Genomic DNA, 21,866 nt, shown 5'->3' on the forward strand with positions numbered 1-21,866 from the left:
TTTAAAAAGACCTACTCCACATAACATTTCTTTTCAAATTCCCTGGAACTCTCATAAAGAACTATACTATTGCCTACTTCAATTTACAAAATGAATTTCATGTTAGCTGGGTTTTTCCCAATATATTTTCACATGTATAACTACATATATAATATATATTTTCATAGATTCATGTGTCATGTCAGAATTTATGATTGGAAGCCATTGTGCCCCCTAAAATTTGTGGCCCTTGAAAAACATGTTTGATAAACAAAATTCATACTGGTGTTAATACATACAGAATGTCAATTTTCAGCACACAAAAATCTAATGGTTAAAATTTATAACCTATACAATTCTTAACCTGTAGTTTAAGTTCCTTTAGTTTAAACAGTTTTCATACCTGTACTTCCCTAAGCTTCATTAACATTTAATTTCAATTTATTTCACATATGGGTATTTTTTGTTTGACTTAAATGGTATATTTCATATGCTTAGTGTCATGTGTGGTGTGAGCTGGTTTTAACGTAACTCATTTCACCACTTTAAAATATATTACATTTTCTGATGTCATTACATTATTGTATATCACTTGTCTATCTGAAATTTTAGTATTACATCTACAGTTTTGAGAGCATATAGCTGAGTTACTTGGATGCAATCAAATAACCTATGTAAGAATTTAGTTTTTTTCCCATATAGTTTCCATATAAAACATGTTTACTCTTTGAATTCCCCTTGAACATGTACATACATAAAAATGTTTTTGTATATGTAATGTATATACTAAGTGCAATGGGTAATTATAAGTTATGCAGATAATTCCACTCTGAAAAACGGTGAGATACATTAGCAATTAAGGTTCTTTTCACTTATTTGTCCATTGTCCACACTAAGTAATCATCGTCATCAGGGATGTCTGGTTACTTTTTTCCCCTTCATCACTAAAAGGGATGTTTGAAATTCTGTTCAGACTTGATTTGAGGGTACTTCCCAGCCACAACCATGTCTCTGAGAACTGTCCCTTACTATAGAGATGGTCATGATGTTTCATTGTGGCCATCGACTATGGCAACAGTTGATGGGACAGAAGTAAGGAAATCTGGTTGGAGTGAAACCAATCCAGAGGCTTGGTGTGGCCAGAACTATTCTCCCTCTGAATAATTCAGGATTAAGAATTGAGACATGGTGAGAACTGGGTCCATTATAACAGAGCGTTTGCCTAGAAAGTCATGTTAAATTGGTGCTGATGGGTTGATAGTAGATGGGAAGATGTATGTTTTGACCCTGGGCATGAGAAGTAGAGAAAAGCTGGTCTGCACAGAGAGAGAGAAAAATTAGAAAAGAGAGCTCCAGTGCCCCAGAGACTCCTATGTGATGGCACATGTAAGTTCCTGATAGATTTTTAACTCCTGGCTTTAGACCCTTATTTAGTCACACAGTGTGCTCTGCTTTTCTGTTCCAGGGGATTCCCCATTCCTTCTAATAAATTCATCTTTTTCCTTTAGTTTAAATGGAGTTCAAATAGGGGTTTTTTTCCCCACTTTGTCTTCAGGAGATCCTACTTAAGTTACCTGGCTAAATATAGCTCTATTAGACAGAACATAGCAGAATTACCAATACTACTCACCAAAGTCTGGGGTTCTGGGAATAGAAGTATGCATGAAATAAGAAGGAGGAAACAGTTTCACTTTTCTCATGAGTTTCAGGCTAGCTTTAGACAAAATTTTCAAAATAGGCAAAACATGACCTTGTTACTTCTTTTCTGCACTCCAGTCTTCCATTGTTCTTTCTGATATCCTAAGCCCTCTGCCACAACATTCCTATTCTGAGGAGAATAAAAGAATAAATCTATGTCATTTCTCCAAGTGTCTAACACCCCAATACTACTTACTGTTTCCATTCAACAAAATAGATATAGCATTAAATGGAAGGCATATAATCCCTGGAATGTGAAATTACAACTATGTCACATACCTGCAATTTACCCTGTGGTTTTGGTAGTTTTTTTTTTTTTAACCTTTTGGACCTCAGTTATCACATCTCTAAATCAGGGATCTAACTCGTTCATATGTATTGTGATTTCAGTTAGCACTAACCAAAAACTCTGACTCAATTATCTTAAGCAATAAGGCAGATGAATTCATTCCTATAACACAAACTTCTAAGGGGATGTAGTTACTGGAATATTTAAATTAGCAGCTGAATAACAAGACCAAGGACCCTAGAACTTTTTCTTCTGTCAGCCATTTTCAGCATGATAACTTAGTAACCTCCTGGAAATAAGATGACTTCTGCAGTTCTGGCTTGATTCCCTTTGAAGCATGGCCTCACCTACAAATACAGGTATCCCTTGCTTTTTGAAAGTTCACTGTACACCACTTGTCTTTTATAAAAAAACTACATTAGATTAGAAAGGTTTCATGGGAACACTCTCCTCTGGGATAGTGGAGGAATCTGTATAAGAACATCTGATGGAAGAAAGGGGACTGATTCCTTCCTGTGCATCCTTTTCCTTCCTCCCCTCACCACACCAGATCAAAGTAACCTTTTCTGGAAGCCCTTCAACATGCCTTCCCCTTATCTCATTGTCCAGAAGAGAGTTACATGCCCACCCCAAACAGATCATCAGTAAGGGAAATGATAAACCATAATTGGTTTATATTTTTCTTGCTTTAGCCCTGGGTCACAATGAGGTGTGGGAAGTACCCCAAATTAAAGTTTTACATGCAAGCAACTGACAGTGGGCAATCAACAGTGTCTTTAGGTCGCATGACATTTAGGAGCATCAAAGTAGATAATGAATGTCACAGATCTTTTAAAATTTTTAAGATCTGAAAAAAATGTATACGTATTCATTGTTTTATAACTACTCTAATAAATAAAAACTACCATTCCTACTATGTAGTTGCTTAAATTTATTAGGAGGGAAGCAATTATATTAAACATTTTCAAACTAATTTCCACTAACTTGTGAATAACTATTAGCCTTTTTATTCTCTTGAAAGTTATTTGTATTTTGTGAAGAGTATGATTAGTAAGTCAATTAATTCACTAATGAGTAGATTTTTCCTGGATAAATTAGAGTGACCTGAAAAATCTTGGCAGTATAGGTGAAATTATCAAGGGTCCTGGTGAAAACACATCCTCCAGTTGCCTGCAGAACCCACGTGCAATCCAGAGTCAGCCCTCCTGAACCGTGTTCCTCCGTACCACTGCTGCATATCTTCCTCTTGTTCAGAATTCAGAGCTTCTGCACAATGTCAGCGTTGTCCTGCAACCTTCACACATGTGGTAGAGGAGTCATCAGTGATCTTAGGAATTCCTCTAGGTATAACTCATTTTGAAATTGTATTTGGATTTGGTGACTTCTTGTATCAAATTTGGCACAGTTTGAAAAATTGTGGAAATTTTATCATGCAGAGCTTCAAGGTTATCGTGGAAAATTTAGAGCTACTTGGGTTATATTTAGTGTTGCCTAGAGGATCCTTTCTATCTGAAGACTTAATTGTTCAGTCTAGTGAGAAAATAGGTACCATAACTAATCCTTGCACAATTTGAAGTTTGGGCCCAAAAGATATGCAGGCAATGCTATGACTGGCACGCTTTACAACACAACTGTATTTTGCTGAGTGCCAACTGAGCAGAAATTCCCCTGTTACATTTAATTCATTTACTTACATGGCCTACTACATTGCCTATGGCTCTGGCATAGTGGTTTTCACATAATAAACTTTCAATAAATACTTGTGGATTTGAATAGAAAAGAACTGAACTGAAAAAAAAGAGGGTCATATTTTTATAGCCCCCTTACCACTGACTTAGTAACAAAGCTCCATTTTGAATCTTTTTTTAAATTTTATTTTTTACTGAAGTGCAGTTGATTGGCAATGTTAGTTTCAGATGTATAGCAAGGCGATTCAATTGTACATATACATACATCTATACATCTATTCTTCAGATTCTTTTCCATTGCATGTTATTATAAGAAATTGAATATAGTTCCTTGTGCTATATATACAGTAGGTCCTTGTTGTTTATCTATTTAATACATATAGTAATGTACATCTGTTAAAACTCCATTTTTTAAGATATGACCAGAGCTTTGCCTGTTACCATTTCATGATCCAACTTTATAGTCTATCATGTACTTACAAAAAACTTCTAAAGTTTATCTCCTCTCTGAAAATTTCCTGATTACTGAAAGAGTAAGTACTTTTGCTCATCCTACCTCGCCTGCAGTGCAATTCAAATATCTTTCTTCCAATTAAAAAATGATTTTAATTCTATCACTGCATGGTCTCTCTATAGTATAGGCTCTTTAGTATGTATTTGTTAATGAATGTATGTAGAGTGATATGATAATTCTTAATCTCCATGAAAGAAAGATTTTACTATCCAGTGAAATCATTTAGAGCATCTGTATAAGCAGGCTGGAAAGATATGGGAGAGTTCCTGATATTAGGCCTATAACTCACCCCGTACAGTCTCATTACTTTTTTCCAAGTAGTTAATTAGTAATATAGACGTCTACATGGCCAGTAAGGAGTAACCCCTCCTGCAAGGCCAACAAGGTTGATGAGGCAGATGTCTTTACTAAACAGGTCTGAAATCTACCTTTCAAAGGCCACCTTTTTACTACCTGTGGTGTCCAGGTTGTGTATAATCATGCCGGGAAATTGGCCCTCGCCCTCAATGACTTTATACTGAGATCTTTTTGCTTTAAAGTTTAAAATTTTAGCTGGAATAATTGTATATTTTGTAAAATTTGGGAAGGTGTGCAGGGAAAACTGTCTATTCAAGATAAAAATTTTTAAATAAAAATCAATGAGTTAAAAAAATGTTTAAAAGTGAATTTTAAAAAAATCTATACATTTCAATTATGCTTAAAGAAATAGTTTAAATGCATTTTTATTGAGTGTAAATTAGGGATAAACAGAAGCAGCCTAAGTAACTTGCTGGCTCCACTTCTTAGATCTTTCTTCCAAAATAATTTAGAACTAAACAGTGTCAATTGATTTTATGCAAAATAAATAAACAAATAAATAACTCTGGGGGAGGCACTGAACTTCAAAAGCCCATTTAGTTTGAGGTGAATTTTGGTTTTGATTTGTTAATTTTAGTCCCTTGGCTGGCTGACTTATCTAAAGAGTAGATAATGGAGGAGAGTTGGATCATTTTTAAGAAAAAAAATTTTTCTCCTTAAAATTTGGTGCTGAGGCTGAGGGTGGGAACAGGAAGTGATTGAAAATGAAAGATCTTTGGGGACAATGAAGATGTTTAAAGATTGGACTGTGGTGATGGTTACACAATTATGACTATTTACTTGTATACCTAAAAAAAGGTATTATTTTATGGTATGTAATTTATACTTCATTAAAGTTATTAAACATACATCTACATAAATAAAATAATAAATAAGCCTCACACAAAGCAAAAAAAGCCTGCTTCTGGAGAGGTAATATGAATTAGACATTTGTTAATGAGCTAGATTTATAGCATACTCAGTTACATAGTAAGTATATCAGCTGGCTTTAGTGAGAACATAATTAAAACTAAACAGAAAAGCAAAACCTATTTTAGAAAATAGTCAATATTAAATGGTCACTGTTTCAGAGTCATTGACAGGTATCTTTTTTTCCACTTGGGTAGAGTATTCCTTTTACAAGATTCCAGCAAGGACCAAAGAAAAGCAAAAATTTGATCTTCAAAATAAGCTTTTATCAAAGTAAAATATAGCCTCACATATTCTTAAATTTTAATTATCCATGTAATAGGAAAACCTCTTCTTTCACCAACTGGGAGAAGGAGTAAAATCTGGAACTAAAAACAAAACAAAAACCCAACTCCTTTCCTAACAGCTTAAGTCAGATTTAGGGGACAATTTTTTTTCTTTTTCTCTTTTATTCCTGGAGTTGCAAAATATATAAATATCATTTGGTTAAACTTAAAAATATGCTATGTAGATTCTAGAGCTAGAGATTCTAGATCTCCTGGATCTGAAACCTGTGTGTGTATCACTACATCGTGGTCATTCATACAGCTACAGGTATGTGTGCAGACGGAGTCTTCAAGATGAACCCCTGGGATTTTTTTTTCCTGACCAAAATCGATTGAGGCTTATACAATTTGTCCATTGTTTCTATGATCAAGAGATTGTAAGAAGATGGTTCTGAGGAGGAAATTAATAGTAGTAATGAGATGTGGGAAGAACAATGGACAGAGTTGAATTGAAGCTTTCCATTCAAGAATCCTGGTTCAGTGAACCAGGAACAGTCCACCCTCAGCTGCTGTGCTCAGGGTGGGAATGTTAATGTTGTCACTGTGGAGGTAACAGTAAATGAATTCAGCTCCAAGGTGGGAGGACTTTATACTATTTCCACTCTTCCAAAAAAACCCACCAGAGATAATACAAATTTTCCCTTCTAGTCACAGGGAACAGAAGGTTAGAATTGAGTCAGATACAGATAATTAATTTTCAAGATAAAATAGCCAGTCATTTGATGTGAGCAGTTTGAAACATCACACATCCTCCTATGTTCCAGGATTACAGGGATACCTATAGCAGCTAATGATCACAGACCTAGTTGAAGAGCGAGAAATACAGTTGATTAATACTGAATCTAAAATGAGAGCCTTTAGCAGTTACCTAAAGGAGAATAAATGAATAAATCCTTTTGGCAATTAACAGCTAAGTTCTGAAAGTAAGAAAATGGCCATTGCAGTATGGAGATCATTATGATGTGAACAGCATGGGCTACGGACGGTCAGCTAAGGTGAAAAACAAAAACCAATAGGACAGGACGATCAGTCTGAAAGAGATCTCGAACTAGGGAGAAACAGAAATATTTCCTTAGGACACAGCTGGCTGAGAGATTCTTTTCTATTTCTTAGTCAAGAGATTTTTGCAATTAATACCAGAATCACTTATCATTTTGCATAACGTGTCCAAATAATAAACTGTAGATTGTCTTCATTCTATGAATTCTAAACCTCTCATTCTAAATCTACTATTTTGTGGTTTTATAAAGTTTAGCAGCATGGTTTAGCAGGAAAAGGACAGACTTTGGGTCAGAAAGAGAAGAGTTCTCTTATAAACTCTCCCTCTCACTAACTGTGCCTTTCCGGGTTTCCTTCATCTTTTCTCATCTGTAAAATAAAGATAATAATATCTATGGTGGTATCTACATACCTACAAATCATCTTTGTAGGAGGGCCCTAGATATGGAAGTCTTGTTGGTAAGGGGTGAAGCGATTTGTCTCGAAGCTGCATTTGGAGAGTAAGTACACTGCTTTTACTTAAATTTATTTGAAGTGATAGAAATTATAGGGAAGTTAAAGATCACTCTATTAATTTTCCTTGGCATTCTTTGGCACCAACATGGGATGCAGGGTTAGTGAGAAGATTTTTGGCATAACCGAGCATCAAATTCACTAGGTAGTCAGCAAATATTAGTTCTCGCCACCGTAATTCTCCTGTCGGTTTAGCTTTTACATGAGTAGATACTAGAGTAAAAATTCTGATAACTGGAGGGGAAAAAATTCAGGTAGGCTGCACATCTGACAGGCTAGGACTTGGAGAAGACCTATTTCTATCTTGATTGGCCACACATACAAAAGCACCAATTATTAGGAGCACGTGGAATTACAGAAGAGAACAAAGAGGTTCCTAATATCAGAATATCTTTGTTCCTCTCCCTTGATCTCTATAGACTGTGAATTTATGAAAATAACACCACTAGTACAAATTTCAAAAATTTAGAAAGGACTGAAGAATGCAAAGAAAGAAATAACACTCATAGATAATCCCACTCCATAAACATAACCACCATTAACATTTCATCCATTCAGCAATTCCTAGGAATGCCTGCGGCATGCCATCTACTCCTCTGGCAGGGTGGTTACAAAATGACTAATACAATCTGTCCTCGAGGAGGGGTGGAGAAAGGGATTTTGCCAGCTTTGTGCTTTTAATATGTAATGTGCAGATTCAGAATTTATTTTATATTCTCTCTGCTGTTCTAAGTCTTTTTATAAAGCCCAATACCAACATAGTAAGATAGAGAAAGTGAATGTCTCATCTCTCTGCTGTTCCTGTAGGTGGCAGTTAGGAAATAAAAGCACACTGCCCAACCAGGGTCCTCAGAAAAGGTGGGTCTGAGGTGAAGGTGACTTACAGCGACCTTTCCCTGCCCTGCAAACCTGGCATTTCTCATCCGAGTTCATCTTTAAAGATGTCAGAGAGCTTTTGCAATGTTTTACAGTATTTTCCATTAAAAGTGTGTCATGTAAATCAATCACAGCTTCAATTTTTCTGTCAAGACTCCGATAACCTTAAACCAAAGCTTTCAAAATTAATCAAAAGAGTAAGTCAATTTAATTTTTCATGAGAGAATAGCAGTGTGGGGTTTGTCTTCAGCAATCTCAATTATAAATATTTATTAATAAATTTTGGTTAATACATTTTTACAAAGGGAGTTTAAATGATGGATTATTTTTAAAAGTCTAGTCTCAATTTCCATATAAAGAGTCTATTGCTTTTTAAACATAATTTTCCCACTTCTGTACAAAATACAGAAAACCATTACAAAAGTTAGATGCTAACTATCCTACATTCTTGATACATCCCTGGTTAAGATTCCTTCATTTACTCATTTAACCACCCACCCTTGCAGTCTATAAATATTTATAGAGCATCTATACAATGCTAGACCTACGTGCATTACAAATGCACAGCTAAATAAGAATCAGTTACTCCCTGTCTAATGGTAAAGAAAGACACATCATCAGAGAGTTAAAACCCTGTCAGTTAGAGAAATGATAACCACAAATATGATGAGTTCATAGAGGAGGGACTAGTTCCAGGCTGGGGAGCAAGGAAGTTAGAGTTATGGGAAGGTTTCCGGGAGGAGGTGTTCCTGGGATGAATTTTAAAGGGGAAGTAGAATGAAAAGTTGGAAGATTTTTGAAGCATTCTATTCAGAGAAAACCATGTGTGGCAAAGCAAACAGATGAGACTGGAATCTGGACAGAGAGTACTCAGTGCTAACCAAGGCGAGAGAGATGATAAGGAGCTAACTGTTCATTAAAAACTACTTGATAACATCAACTTGAACAGCTACTGAATATTCCATCGTATCAGTGAGTCATAATCTATGTACCTGTTTCCCTAATATTCAGTATCTTCATCATTTATATTTTTTCACTCTTATAAAACAGTTCTGATGACCATTATTGTGCATAAGTCTTGGTCTACATTCCTAATTATTCACTTAAGAAAAATACATCCGCAAGATGCCTTCAATGGCAACTAACAGAAAAAGCAACTCAAGACAACTTAAGTAATATAGGGAATTTATTGCATCCGTAACTGGAAACTCAGCATAGGGAAGGTTTCAGGGTTGTTCAATCCATCAGCTCTGAGACATCACCAAACACCCCATTTCTCTCTGTCTCTCTGCCCTGCAACCTTGGATTCAGCTTCATCTGAAGGCTAGCTCCTCTGGGGTTGTCCAGTGGCTGCCAGCAGCACAGTTGTGTGATTTCTCAATTTTGTCCAGTGGGAGAGTCAAGCAACTATTAGACAAGAGGCTGAGGCTGCGCAGCTACCAAGAGCCAGCTCTGAATCCACACACAACGCCACGCACGGATCATCTGCTCAGGTTGGGGTATGTGGACCAATATTGGTTTCTGTTTCATCAGTTGTTAGTGTTCCAATAGGCGACCAAAGAATATGAAACAAGTAATTTCCAAATGTGGAAATGAAATGAAATAGCAAATATAGATAGAAAAAAATAGCTCATAAACAAACTGAAGATTTTCCTTTTTGTTTGTTTGTTTGCAAACAAGTAAAGGAATTATGTCTTTCTTGAAGTTTGATAGAAATTTTCTGAGACTCTCTGGTGTTTGTACCATAGAAATAGTTTAAAAATATGTGTTGTGATAGTTAAAATAATACAAATAAATTGTGACTGTTTCCTTCCCCCAGAGAGACATACATCTATGTTGACTCTTTTCTATGAATATACAAATATATGTATTTTTACCAAAAAATGGCACCATACTTTACATATATTATGTAATTTTCTTTTTTAACTTAAAATATTTTACTTCACAATAATATAACCTATTTGATTGTCAATTCATAGAGAACTACCTCATTCTTCTTAATAGCAATATAATATTCCATTACCTGGAATTACCATAATTTATTCAGCTGTTTCCCTTTTGATAGACTTCTAGACTTTCTAAAAATTTAAGTACTTGGAAGAGGCAATCTCAAAATCTAGTTCTGGTCCTTATGTAGCTAAAGAAGATAATAATGTAGAGTTTTACATTGTTTTCACAGGGAACCAAGGGATTGGTTCCTCAGTTCTAGGACCCCCTGCAGATACCAAAATCCACAAATGCTCAAGCCCCTATATAAAATGGTGTAGTATTTGCATATAACCTATGCACATCCTCCCATATACTTAATTTTTTTAATTGAAGTATCTTTGATTTACAATGTTTTGTGCTAGTTTCTGGTATATAGCATAGTGATTCACTCCCATATACCTTAAATCATTTATAGATTGCTCACGATACCTAATAGAATGTAAATGCTATGTATAATTTTATAACAAATAGTTGTAAATACAATGTAAATGCTATGTAAATAGTTGCTGGTGTGTGGCAAATTCAAGTTTTGGTTGCTGGAATTTTTTGTAATTGAAAAAATAATTTTTGATCTGCACTTGTGAAAATACTTTTCCAAGACAGATTTCTAGAAGTGAGGTTGCTGGGGCAAATCATATAAACCGTGACAATGGTGGCCTGGGACTAAATTCGGTGGCTGATACACATGCTGCTTTGAGGACTCTGTGAGAGGCTGACCCACAAGGCACATGCCCTATATGTGAATGTGTGTATATATAAATGTTCTTTTTGGAAGGTTTCCTTTTCTCTTTCCTATGACTTGCAGGCATTTTATAATCAAATGGAATAAATGGAAAGATATCCTGTGCTCATGGATTGGAAGAATTAATGTTGTTAAAGTGTCCATTCTTTCCAAAGCAATGTACACATTCAGTGTAATCCCTATCAAAATTCTAATGGCATTTTTCACATAAATAGAAAAAATAATCCTAATGTTGGTATGAAACCATAAAATACCCCAAATAATTAAAGTAATGTTGAACAAGAATAAAGCTGGAGGTATCATACTTTCTAATCTCAAAATATGTTACATAGCTATAGTAATCAAAACCCTATGGAACTGGCATAAAAACAGACACCTAGACCAATGGAACAGAATAGAGAGCCCAGAAATAAACACACACATATGCAGTCAACTAGTTTTCTAGGATAGAATGTAAAATGGAGAAAGAATTATCTCTTCAATAAATGGTGGTAGGAAAACTGGATATCCACATGCAAAAGAATGAAATTGGATCCTTATTTTACACCATACACAAGTATCAACTCAAAATGGATTAAAGACTTAAGATCTGAAAATAAAACTTCTAGAAAAAAAAACAGGGGAAAATCTCCTTTACCTTGGCCAAAGCAAAAATAAACAAGTAGCACTCCACCAAACTAATAAGTTTCTGTACAGCAAAGGAAACAATTAACAGAATGAAAAGATAACCTACAGAATGGAGAGAATACTTGCAAACCACATATCTGATCAGAGATTAATATCCAAAATATGTAAGGAACTCACACAACTCAATAGCAAAAACAAACAAATACATCACTCAATGGAAAAATTGGCAAAGGACCCAAACTGACATTTTTCCAGAGAAGACATACAAATGACCAACATGTACATGAAAAAATGTTCAACATCACTAACCATCAGGGAAATGCAAATCAAAACCACAATGAGATATCCTCTCACACCTGTTAGGTTGGCTGTTAATAAAAGTCAAAGGATAGCAAGTGTTGGCAAGGAAGTAGACCAAAGGGAACCCTTGTGCACTCTTGCGGGGACTACAAACTGGCACAGCCTTTATGGAAAACAATATGGAAGATCCTCAAAAAATTAAAAATAGAACTACCATATGATCCATCAATCCCACTTCTAGGGGTGTATCTAGAGAAAATAAAATCAATATCTTGAAGAGATACCTGCATTCTCATGTTCATTGCCGCATCATTCACAGTAGCTAAGATATGGAAACAGCCTAAGTGTCCATGGGCCAATGAATGGATAAGAAAATCTGGTATAGATAAACAATGAATTATCCAGTCTTAAAAAAAAGAGAAGAAAATCCTACTATTTGAGAGAGCTTGGATGAGCCTGGAAGTCATTATGCTAACTGCAAAACCAGACACAGAAAGATAAATATCACATGATTTCACTTATATATGGAATCTAAAAAAAAAGTTGAGCTCATAGTAACTGAGAGTAGATTGGTGGTTGCCAGAGGCTGAGGGGTAGGAGAAAAGGGAAGATATTGATCAATGGGCACACACTTTCAGTTGCAAGATAAATTCTGGAGATCTGCTGTATAGCATGGTAACTACAGTTAATAAGAATGTACTGCAAACTTGACATTTGCTAAGAGAGTAGATTTCAAATTTTCTTAACACACACACAAAAGATAATTCTGGGAGGTGACGGAGATATTCATTTGTTTGATTGTGGTGATCATTTTACAGTGTATACATATATCAACATATCACATTGTACACCTTAAATATATACATTTTTTTTGTCAAAACAAACAAGCAAAAAAAGTGATTGTGTCTAACACCAAAGTCCTCAACTTCTCCATCCCTCCTGCACAGCTGCTTTAAGTAAAGGTGCCAAACATGTATGGTATGCTTATATTTGTTGAAAGATGATATCCCTGGAATGGTGAATCATTGGTTTACATGTTTGTTCTTAAATTAATGAGTTTGCTGATCTTTTAAATTAATAACTGCTAAATTAACAGTCTCAAATTTTACTTTAAAACCGTGTTATTGAGCCTGGTAGTGATGATCAAATGTGTTGTTATTTTATTTTCCCTCCCTAGAAACCACTTGTCTAGTTCATACACATAATCTTGCCCTTGGGATGGGTGAAAATCAAAAACATCAGAAAGGATGGACTGGCTTTGCACTGTTTTCCTTGTTGCAGATAACAGCTGTCACAGTTGGCACTTGCCTTTTTTTGCTTATACAATGAAGATTATTTGGGAAGTATTTCCGCTGAAATTCTGATACCTCAGTGGTTTGGTTTTTTTAAAATTTGTTTCTTAATTTTGTTCTACTTTCAACTTAGGTATCTCCTGCAGAGAGTATAGGAAAGCAAGAAAGTATACATTCTGAGCGCTAAAGGAAAACGGAAAAGCCCCATCTATAAGAAATTCTTTCCAAGCTTATAGATTTAGGACATAGATTATTGTTTTGTGTCATTGGATAACTCTATGCTATAATCAGAATATCTCATGACTATTAAAAACTCCCACTAAATATTTTTCAGGATATATTATGTGAAAGGCAACCAGAAGTAGTGAGCCAGAAATCTAAAATAGCTCTGGATAAGCGTTGAGTGCATGGTACAGATGATAGAGGAAGACTGAACCAAAGAAGGAGCTTTGGAGAGACTGGTTACAGAAGATGGGGTGGAAATGGAGCAGCTTCATAAGAAAGATATTGTTTAGATACTTATGAGGTTGCAATAGGTTGTGTGTGTGTGTGTGTGTGTGTGTATGTGTGTTTGGGATCAATGGAGACACAAATTTGTAACAATTTTTCAAGGAGCTGTAGATGAGCTGGAGGTTTACAGAGAGGTCTGGGGAGCCATACATTTGTTCAAGGATGCCAAGGTCAGACTGTGGAAAGCCCTAAATAAAGGTCAAAGTCTGAACTTGGTTCATCTGGCAAATTAAAATACTCTGGCAGGAGAAAACACTTTAGTTATTCATGAAAAAATAATGAATTAGTAAAAAGATCATATGCCTTGAGTTACATTTTAGTGTTGCTGGCATACATACAGTATGTTAAGTAATCTTTTAACCACTCTTTTATTTATTTGTACACAGGTTCCTAATTACTCTATGTCAAAAATTGCTTATTTCCCTTCTTCAATAAAGGAGCCAACATAGTCATCATTTTCAGCTGCTTCTGTGTTTGCCCTCACAGCTTTACTCACTTGTAACATTAGGAAGACAATCACCTTCCTAAAATTGCTGAAAGCAGCCCTTTTTATCCCCCAAAGAAATAGTCTACCACTCTTTGCGTCTTCAAACCTGTTTCAGAAGCTCAAACCAGTAGCAACACTGATTGACTAGGAATTCATCAAATTTCTCTTACCTGCCACCCCTCTAATGGTGGTGACAATGGGTATATAATAATATATATAAGAACCAGAAGTAAGTCAATCTTCAGAAAAAAGAAAAGGAATAGAAACCTGAAAATCAGTGCCTGGATCAAGAAAACTTGATTGCAGTTGGAGAGGTGTTAGTACAAGGTGTGATTTATAGAGCTATTTTATATATCCTAGTTGTTATGTTTTCCAATAGCACGGTAATATAATTGAATAAACACCCTACAAATATGAATATGCTAATTTTTGCAGTAAACCTTATTAAACAAAGTATTAAGACCCAAGTTTTATTGAAACATTTGGCATGTTGTCTTAATTTTAAAATTTGCTTGTTTCTTACAGATGTAAAACTAGATGAAGGGTACTGTATAAATAAAATGTTTTGTTTTTTTTTGTAAAAGCACAATTTCTTTGAAAGAATCTAGGTGTGTTGAATATTCTGCTCTCTGAGTCACGTTCTCACCCTATGGCACCACACCGCCCCCCAATTTATGTTCCTTTTTGTGCTTCAAAGACTTCTTTAGGTCATTCTTGTGACTGTGTTTATATTGTAGACTTGCTTATACTAAGACAGCATTATGAGTAGTTATCACATTCTAAAATGCCAGATACTGTTTAATTGTAATGGTGCCTACTTTTTTATCGAAACTATTCATATTTTATTACTGTAAACAACTTTGATCATAATGATGCCATTCAAAAGAGCTGATCAAGCTGAGAAAAATGATACTACAGTCGTAAAGTCACTCTATATGTAGCTATTAACATTTTATAGTGCATCTAAGGAAAAGTGTTTTAAGTTGCAACCATAGACAAATAAGAAAATTAATTTGAAACATGGAGCTATCCCTTTGAAGATGAGAAATACACTACTTAAATAATTATTGCTAACAGATACTTTTAGATTCTAGCAGATGACCTTCAGTACAAAGAATAGCATATATTGGGTTTTGCATTAGAGAGATTAAAATCATCTCATTTTGCCAGGGTGGAAAACAAGGGCTTTCGTTCCAAGGAACACATAAGAAAGAAACAAACTGTCACCTCACTTCAAAGCTCTTCTCTGGTTACAAATCAGAAGGGACAAGGTTATAGATGAGGAGTTTTAAGAGACACATTCTGTGGCACTTCTAGGATCTAACACTCTCTTCAAATGAAATTAAAGACACTGGGCGCCTACAATGTGTGTAGCGTGTTGCAAAATGCGGCAGGGAACGTGGCCTCTGACATCAAGAAGCCCATTAACCAAGTGAGGAGAGGTGAGATAAACACATGAAAAATTAAAGACTAGAATCTCCATTCCACAAATATTTAAATTATAGTGTGACAACAATAGAAGCAAAACAAGGCCATGTGTACACATAATGACCAAGAAAACAGGAGAGAAATCACCACCACTGGAATTCAGAGGAGTTCAGTTGGGGCGGTCAGAGAGGGTTTTATGAAAGAGTTGTTTAGCTGGGTCTTAGAAGACCGCTAATCCCAACATCTCACATTTGTTTAATGTTTTGTAGGTTGTCAGGAAGTAGCTGAAACTCTAGGACAAACATGACTCGTCTTCCTGGGATATCAATTCTACTTTATAGAAAGTAACAAAGTATGTTCATATAAAAATAAACAGGAATTTTTTATGACTATCGTTTGAAGCACCAAAAATGATACTAAAATTGTGAACCACTTTTGTTCGGGGAATGTCTAAGTGCTTCACTTGTATCATTGCTTATGATGGAATTTATCACGTGACAGAATCCAAGTTTTGTTTGATTTTCATGGCTAGATCACGGGCGTGGGAAAGGTTTTGCTCTTTTGTAGTCTTCTTTGAGATACACGCTCCCTTGCTCGGGGTACCTGTTGCTCAGGAAAGTATGGCTTGCCAGGTCGTTTCTTAATTCTTGTCTTGTAGGGAGCACAGGTCCTAGAAATGAGCAAGATACAGCTCACTGTGCTTAGTGGTCAGCCGAGGTTTGTTCAGATAAGGGTGGTCTTAGGACGCCAATTACAGTGCTTTTCCTCTCACAGCAAGTGACCGCAGGGCCAGGTGGGCGGCAGATAGATGGCAGTCAGCTTAGGGGTGAGGCAGTAGGTGGAGACTGTGGTGAGCTGGCGAGTTCAAAGTCAAAGTCAACCACAGGCATTCAAAGTGAATTCAAACAAACAAACGTGGTGTCAAACACGAGAGAGGACTGGGTGGAGGTCAAGGAGGACTTGGTGTTTTATCTGAATTTGTTAAAAAATTCACTGAAATATAATATGTTGCTGAGATCATTAAAGACAGTTAAACAGAAAAGAAAACTCCTAAAAAGAATCAAACAGACAAAAAAAACCCCTGTGGTGGTAAACAAAACACTACGGCTTTAAGGCCAGCAGATGGTGATCTCTGCCACCTGCTACCTGTCTGTGATGGGACATTGGGTCAAAGGAATGGAACAGAATCTCTAGGTGGAATCCCGTGAGTAAAGCTGCGTGGCACTGACCTACAAGGTGTGTTGGAGCAACTGGCTGGGCCCCGTTCTCTGTGCCGTCTCTTGTATCCCCCTCGGCTGGGCTGCTCTCTGCTCTCCAGCATCTGCTCTGATCACTTAAGATCATTTGCAACCTTCCTGCCTCCTCATAGCCTTCCTGGACATAGACTTCACTTGCTGTGTCAAATAAGGTGGATTTTATATTGTCTTGCAAGGTTTGCTGCCATGTCATTTAGGAGAGTCAAGCTTCCTCCAATCATTCATTTTTTTTTTTTTTTTTTACAAATTAATTCATTTATTCACTAAGCTCTTATTGGGTGCATCTTTTGTGTCAGGCAGTGTGGTAAGGACTGGAACTCTGAAGATGAAGACAACGAGTCTATTCTGTAGCTCAGTGGGTGTGTGCACAGAAGCTGACTAAATACTTGATTGAAGAATATGCGGTATCTCAACCTCGATGCTACTGACATTTTGGGCTGGATAATTCTTTGTTGCGGGGGCTGTTCTGTGTATTGCAGGATGTTTGGCATCATCTCTGGCCTCTATTCACTAGTTGCCAGTAGCAAACATGCCCTCCCACCTGTGACAAGCAAAAACGTCTCCAGACATTGCCAGCTAACCCCTGGGGTGGGGTGGGGTAGGTGGTATGAGAACCTGGTTGAGAACCTCTGGACTAATAATTTTGAAAAGCTCCAAGTAAAAATAGCATAACATCAAACGCTTCTTAATGACAAGTAATATTGTAACAAAATTCAGATGTGGAAAATTCAACCACAAAAGAGATCTTCGTATCAGCAAAGATTCATTTTTATTTGAAAAGAAAGGCGGTTTCAAAAAAGTTCGGGGAAATTTTTGGAGATTTAGAATGCTTTGGTGCGTATAAAAAAACTGAGAATTTCTCAGGGAAGAAATCCTATTTAGTTACTCTAAACTTATTTGCCTAAGTAATTTCTGTTCTTTCTCAAACATCGTACTTATTAATAGCCTATGAATTACTGATCCATTAAACACACTTTGAGACATTTCATGTTCTATTTTCACTATGTAACTATTACTGATTGATAGAATACATGCATTGCTATCCCACTATCTGTCCCTGATAAGATAACTGCCTCAAAAACATGACGGATGCTAGCCGGGACCCCTGGTAACTAGGAAGTGGAAATAAAGGCATTGTTTCAGGCCAATGGTTGCATGTGCATCAGAATCACCTGGAGGGCTTGTGAAACCACAACAGTCAGATTTAGGTTGGGGTGGGGCCTGAGAATTAGCATCTCTAATTGGTTCCTGGTGAGGCTAATGCTGCTCCTCCAGAGATTTCACTAAGAGAACCACTGTACAGCGTAACAAGTGCATCAGACCAAATTATTGTTTCTATTTAGGGGGAAACCCTTTCTTGGTCTTTTGATGAAGTTAAGCCCTATGACTGCTGTCCGTCTGCTTCAGGAAGCCAGGGAGTAGGGACCACAGAGACAGCAGGAGCCTTTCTAGCAGGAATGACGTTAAGTAGCCCGTGGACAAGTGTTGGTGGCACTTTTTATTCCATTGCCATTGCACACTGGATATCTCTTAGTGATTGGAGGCCAACTACACACGTTTAGATGTTCAGAGTTTTGTGTACAGGGCTGAACGAATTATGAATAAATCTCAGACACATTCTCTGTCCTCAATGATTTAATAAGACAGTTGAGAGCCATTTAATACAAAACAGCATATTGTAAAGGCAAAGTTGGTAGAAAAGAAAATTAAGACGAGAGGGGGAGATAAATAGGCATCATTAATTCTTACTGTACATGAATTATTTCATTTGGTTGTTACCAAAAATACCCCAGGAGGTGGGTATTCATATTCCTGTTTTCCAGGGAACAAAACAGAGACTAAGAGGAGAAGGGGGATGACGCTCCAGCGGTCCGCCTCTGTGAGGCAGCAGAGCAGAGGCTCAGACCCACATGGATTTAACCCACAGCACCATGCTGTCTCCTCATTGTTCACACGAGGGCTTCTTGCATCCATTTCTGTTGAGCTGCTTCCCCTTCCTCAGCTGTGTTAGTTACCTATTTTATTGACCAGTCTTTGTTTTTGTTTAGTAAAGAAAAATGTTGGAAAATGAGTAGGTTAGCAAAATCAGAGTTAAATATATCTGTACTAGAACATGATTGCACCGTCTTCAAGACCCCATTAAATGACAGAGCTTACAAATGTGGGGTTGACCTAAAAGAAAAAGAAGACAACTCGGATTTGTCCTTTAAAAATATTTTCAGTTAAATATGCTTCCTCTGATCTAGTGAGTCCAAATAATTTTAGCATGTCATGTTGTTGCTATCCCAAACTATATAGATGCAGAGAAACTATGGGAGGGGAAATCCCTAAATAGACAGCACTAAATGATACGGTGAGAAATAATTTTAAAAGGAATAAGAACTTCAAAGCTTGAAAAGAAATGAGAGACAATTAAATGAGCACTTTTGCCCACGTTAAGAGTCTGTGGCTGTCTTATGAAAGTAATCAGGTCAGTCTTCATAGTTAGAAGAGATCAGACAGAACAAAGTTCTGTTGTGTCTGATAAAGCTTTCCTATTCAGAAGATTCTATTTTCCAAGAATCGGGTCCAGATGAGTTTCATGAAAACTTCTCTACCACATTCGTTCTCATATTTTAGGGTATATCACAATGACCTGATAGATTGTTAAAATATAGCTTGGTGGTGTCCACCCCTAGAACTTCTGATTCAGTAGATCCAGGCTGGGCCAAGAGTTTGCATTTTTAATAAGTTCTCGGGTAATTCTGGTGCTGCTAGTCCGCAGATCACACTTCGAGAACTGCAGCCCTAGCGATGCCAGCTCCTCACTCACTGCCCTCTCACGTCACTCCATCCCACCACGTCCTGGAACAGAATTCTGCCTGCGGTCTGCTCTTCACATAACCCTCCCCTCCTAGTTTCACATTCTGCTGTTTCTCTCCAGGAAAGTCAGGCAACCACTTTTATCTTCTAGTCCTCACAGAAGCAAGACAAAGTGACGAGAGAACTCGATCGGGAATTGGGTGACTTGGGTTTTAGCCTCAGATCTACCACTAATTATCTTGGGCGTCAGTTATCTCCTGTCAAAATTGAGAAATTGAGACTTGCTGATCCCTCAGGTCCCTAAAATTCTACATTAAACTTTCTCTCTTTTCCCAATAGAACCTCAATGGGCACAAGAAGATTCTTAAATATTTTCAGCAGCATGTGGAGACTTCACAGGCATTCGCTGTCCCATGTCTGAGGAGAGCTCCCCCTCCCCATGGGACAGGGGCTCCAGCCTTGCTCTGGGAGTCAGTGTCTGTGGTCTTCAGCCCTGGATCTGGATCTGATCAACCTTCTGTGAGTCTTAATTTCTTCATCTAAAAATTCATGAGTGTGCATTTGATAATTTTGCAGCCCCCCTTATTTATATCACATAGACAACAATTTCTGTAACTTTTGCCCTATTCTCTGCTTACCACCCCAAAATTAATACTGATCATATGCCCAAGTGGTAAATGACTTAACATTAAGGTGTAAGAAGTGACAAAGCTAAATGTGATCTCCCACTAAGGGTATTTCATAAGTGAGGAATTCCTTAATAATCAGAGAGAATAAATGTGTCCTGTTATCACTTCAGATGTTAATGGTATATTGGGCTGTGGTGATACTACTTTTGGAAAATACTTTCTCTCCTTCTGTTTAAGCAACAGAATAAACTACCCTCTCTGCATGTGAGAAATACCAAGTCCTACTATCTAAACAATAGTGGAGCCTGGATACAGATCCTCCATTTCCCTTATTCTCCAACCTACCTCTTCTGACCCTGGTGAAAAAGGAGTTAAAACAAATGCATTAGGAGCTATGGGGAAATATCTGTACCACTTCCGTTCCCTTAAGAGCTCAGAGACTTAAGAATGCGCTGAATAAAAAAAGGATATCTAAGAACTGAAATATCATTTTTCATATTTGTTAACAACCACTTGTGAGATACGGTGTCTCTTGTCTGGAAAACAAGTTGGAAGGTCCCTGCTGTAAGTGGGTCACACTCATCCCAATGATGTGAACGCATTTCTGTTACGGTACACTTTCTCTAGTGACTATGAATACAGGATCACACCCTCGTTCTTCAGGGGAGCAGCAGAAGCAGCAGAACTCCACAGAAGGAACACTGGCGTGGACGTGAGGGGAGCCAGGAACGCCGGGTTTAGGTTGGCGCTTGGACAGATGTCTTTTTTAAAAAAATTATATTGAGGTTGCATTTTGTCCTTCAATTAAATAAGAACTGATAAATTAGAAGTTGAGTTCAGAAAGAAGCATGACCCTCTGAACCTAGGGAAGTCACTTTGGAGATTTCTACAGAGGTTAACGTAAGGGCGAAGAGATCGGCGAGGTTTTAAACATTCAAGGTGAATACACTGACACTGTGTGGAAAAAAAAAAAAAAAAGGAAATCAGTGAGGTTCATTGACACTGACTAAGAACACAAGAAGTAAAAAGTGCCATAAAGGAGAGTGAGAGACAAGATCTTCAAGTCGTTAGAGAAAACTCTTCCACTGACAATGAAAGACGGGTGGAGGGAAACGCAACATCGCTGAAAACATCAATCCTGGTATCAGAAGAAGGCGACTTCCCACTAGTCAGTCACTTCTATTTTCAGAATGCCCTTCGTAGGTGTATTTACAGGTGTGCGTGAGGAAGTGGCAGCCGGTGTTAGCTAAGCCAGGAGGCTGATGGTCTGAGCGCCCTGTTTTAACCTCTATTCTGATGGTACTGCATTCCTCATAAGAGGTAGGATCCGTCCAGGCCCAAGGGGTCTGCAGCCTCTCCTTACTTCCAACAGCAGTGAAATCAGATTTTTTTAAAGCTCTACATTATAACAATGCTTGTACTTTTACCAGGCAAGTAGGTAACTAAACTAGGTAACAAAATTTTAAAATGTGGTTGCTAATGCAATGTAATTTGTTCAAGTTCCCAATTTTTTTTGGACACCTATTGTAAAACACACAAACACCTAACACATAAATCAACTTAAAAACTGATTTGAAATTACTTATCAAGATTGGGCCAATGATAAGAAGTTTAAACTTTTTTTTTAATTGAAGAAGAATTGATTTATAATATTGT

The sequence above is a fragment of the Camelus ferus genome, chromosome 15 (genome assembly GCF_009834535.1).
Source record: "Camelus ferus isolate YT-003-E chromosome 15, BCGSAC_Cfer_1.0, whole genome shotgun sequence".
NCBI lineage: Eukaryota > Metazoa > Chordata > Mammalia > Artiodactyla > Camelidae > Camelus > Camelus ferus.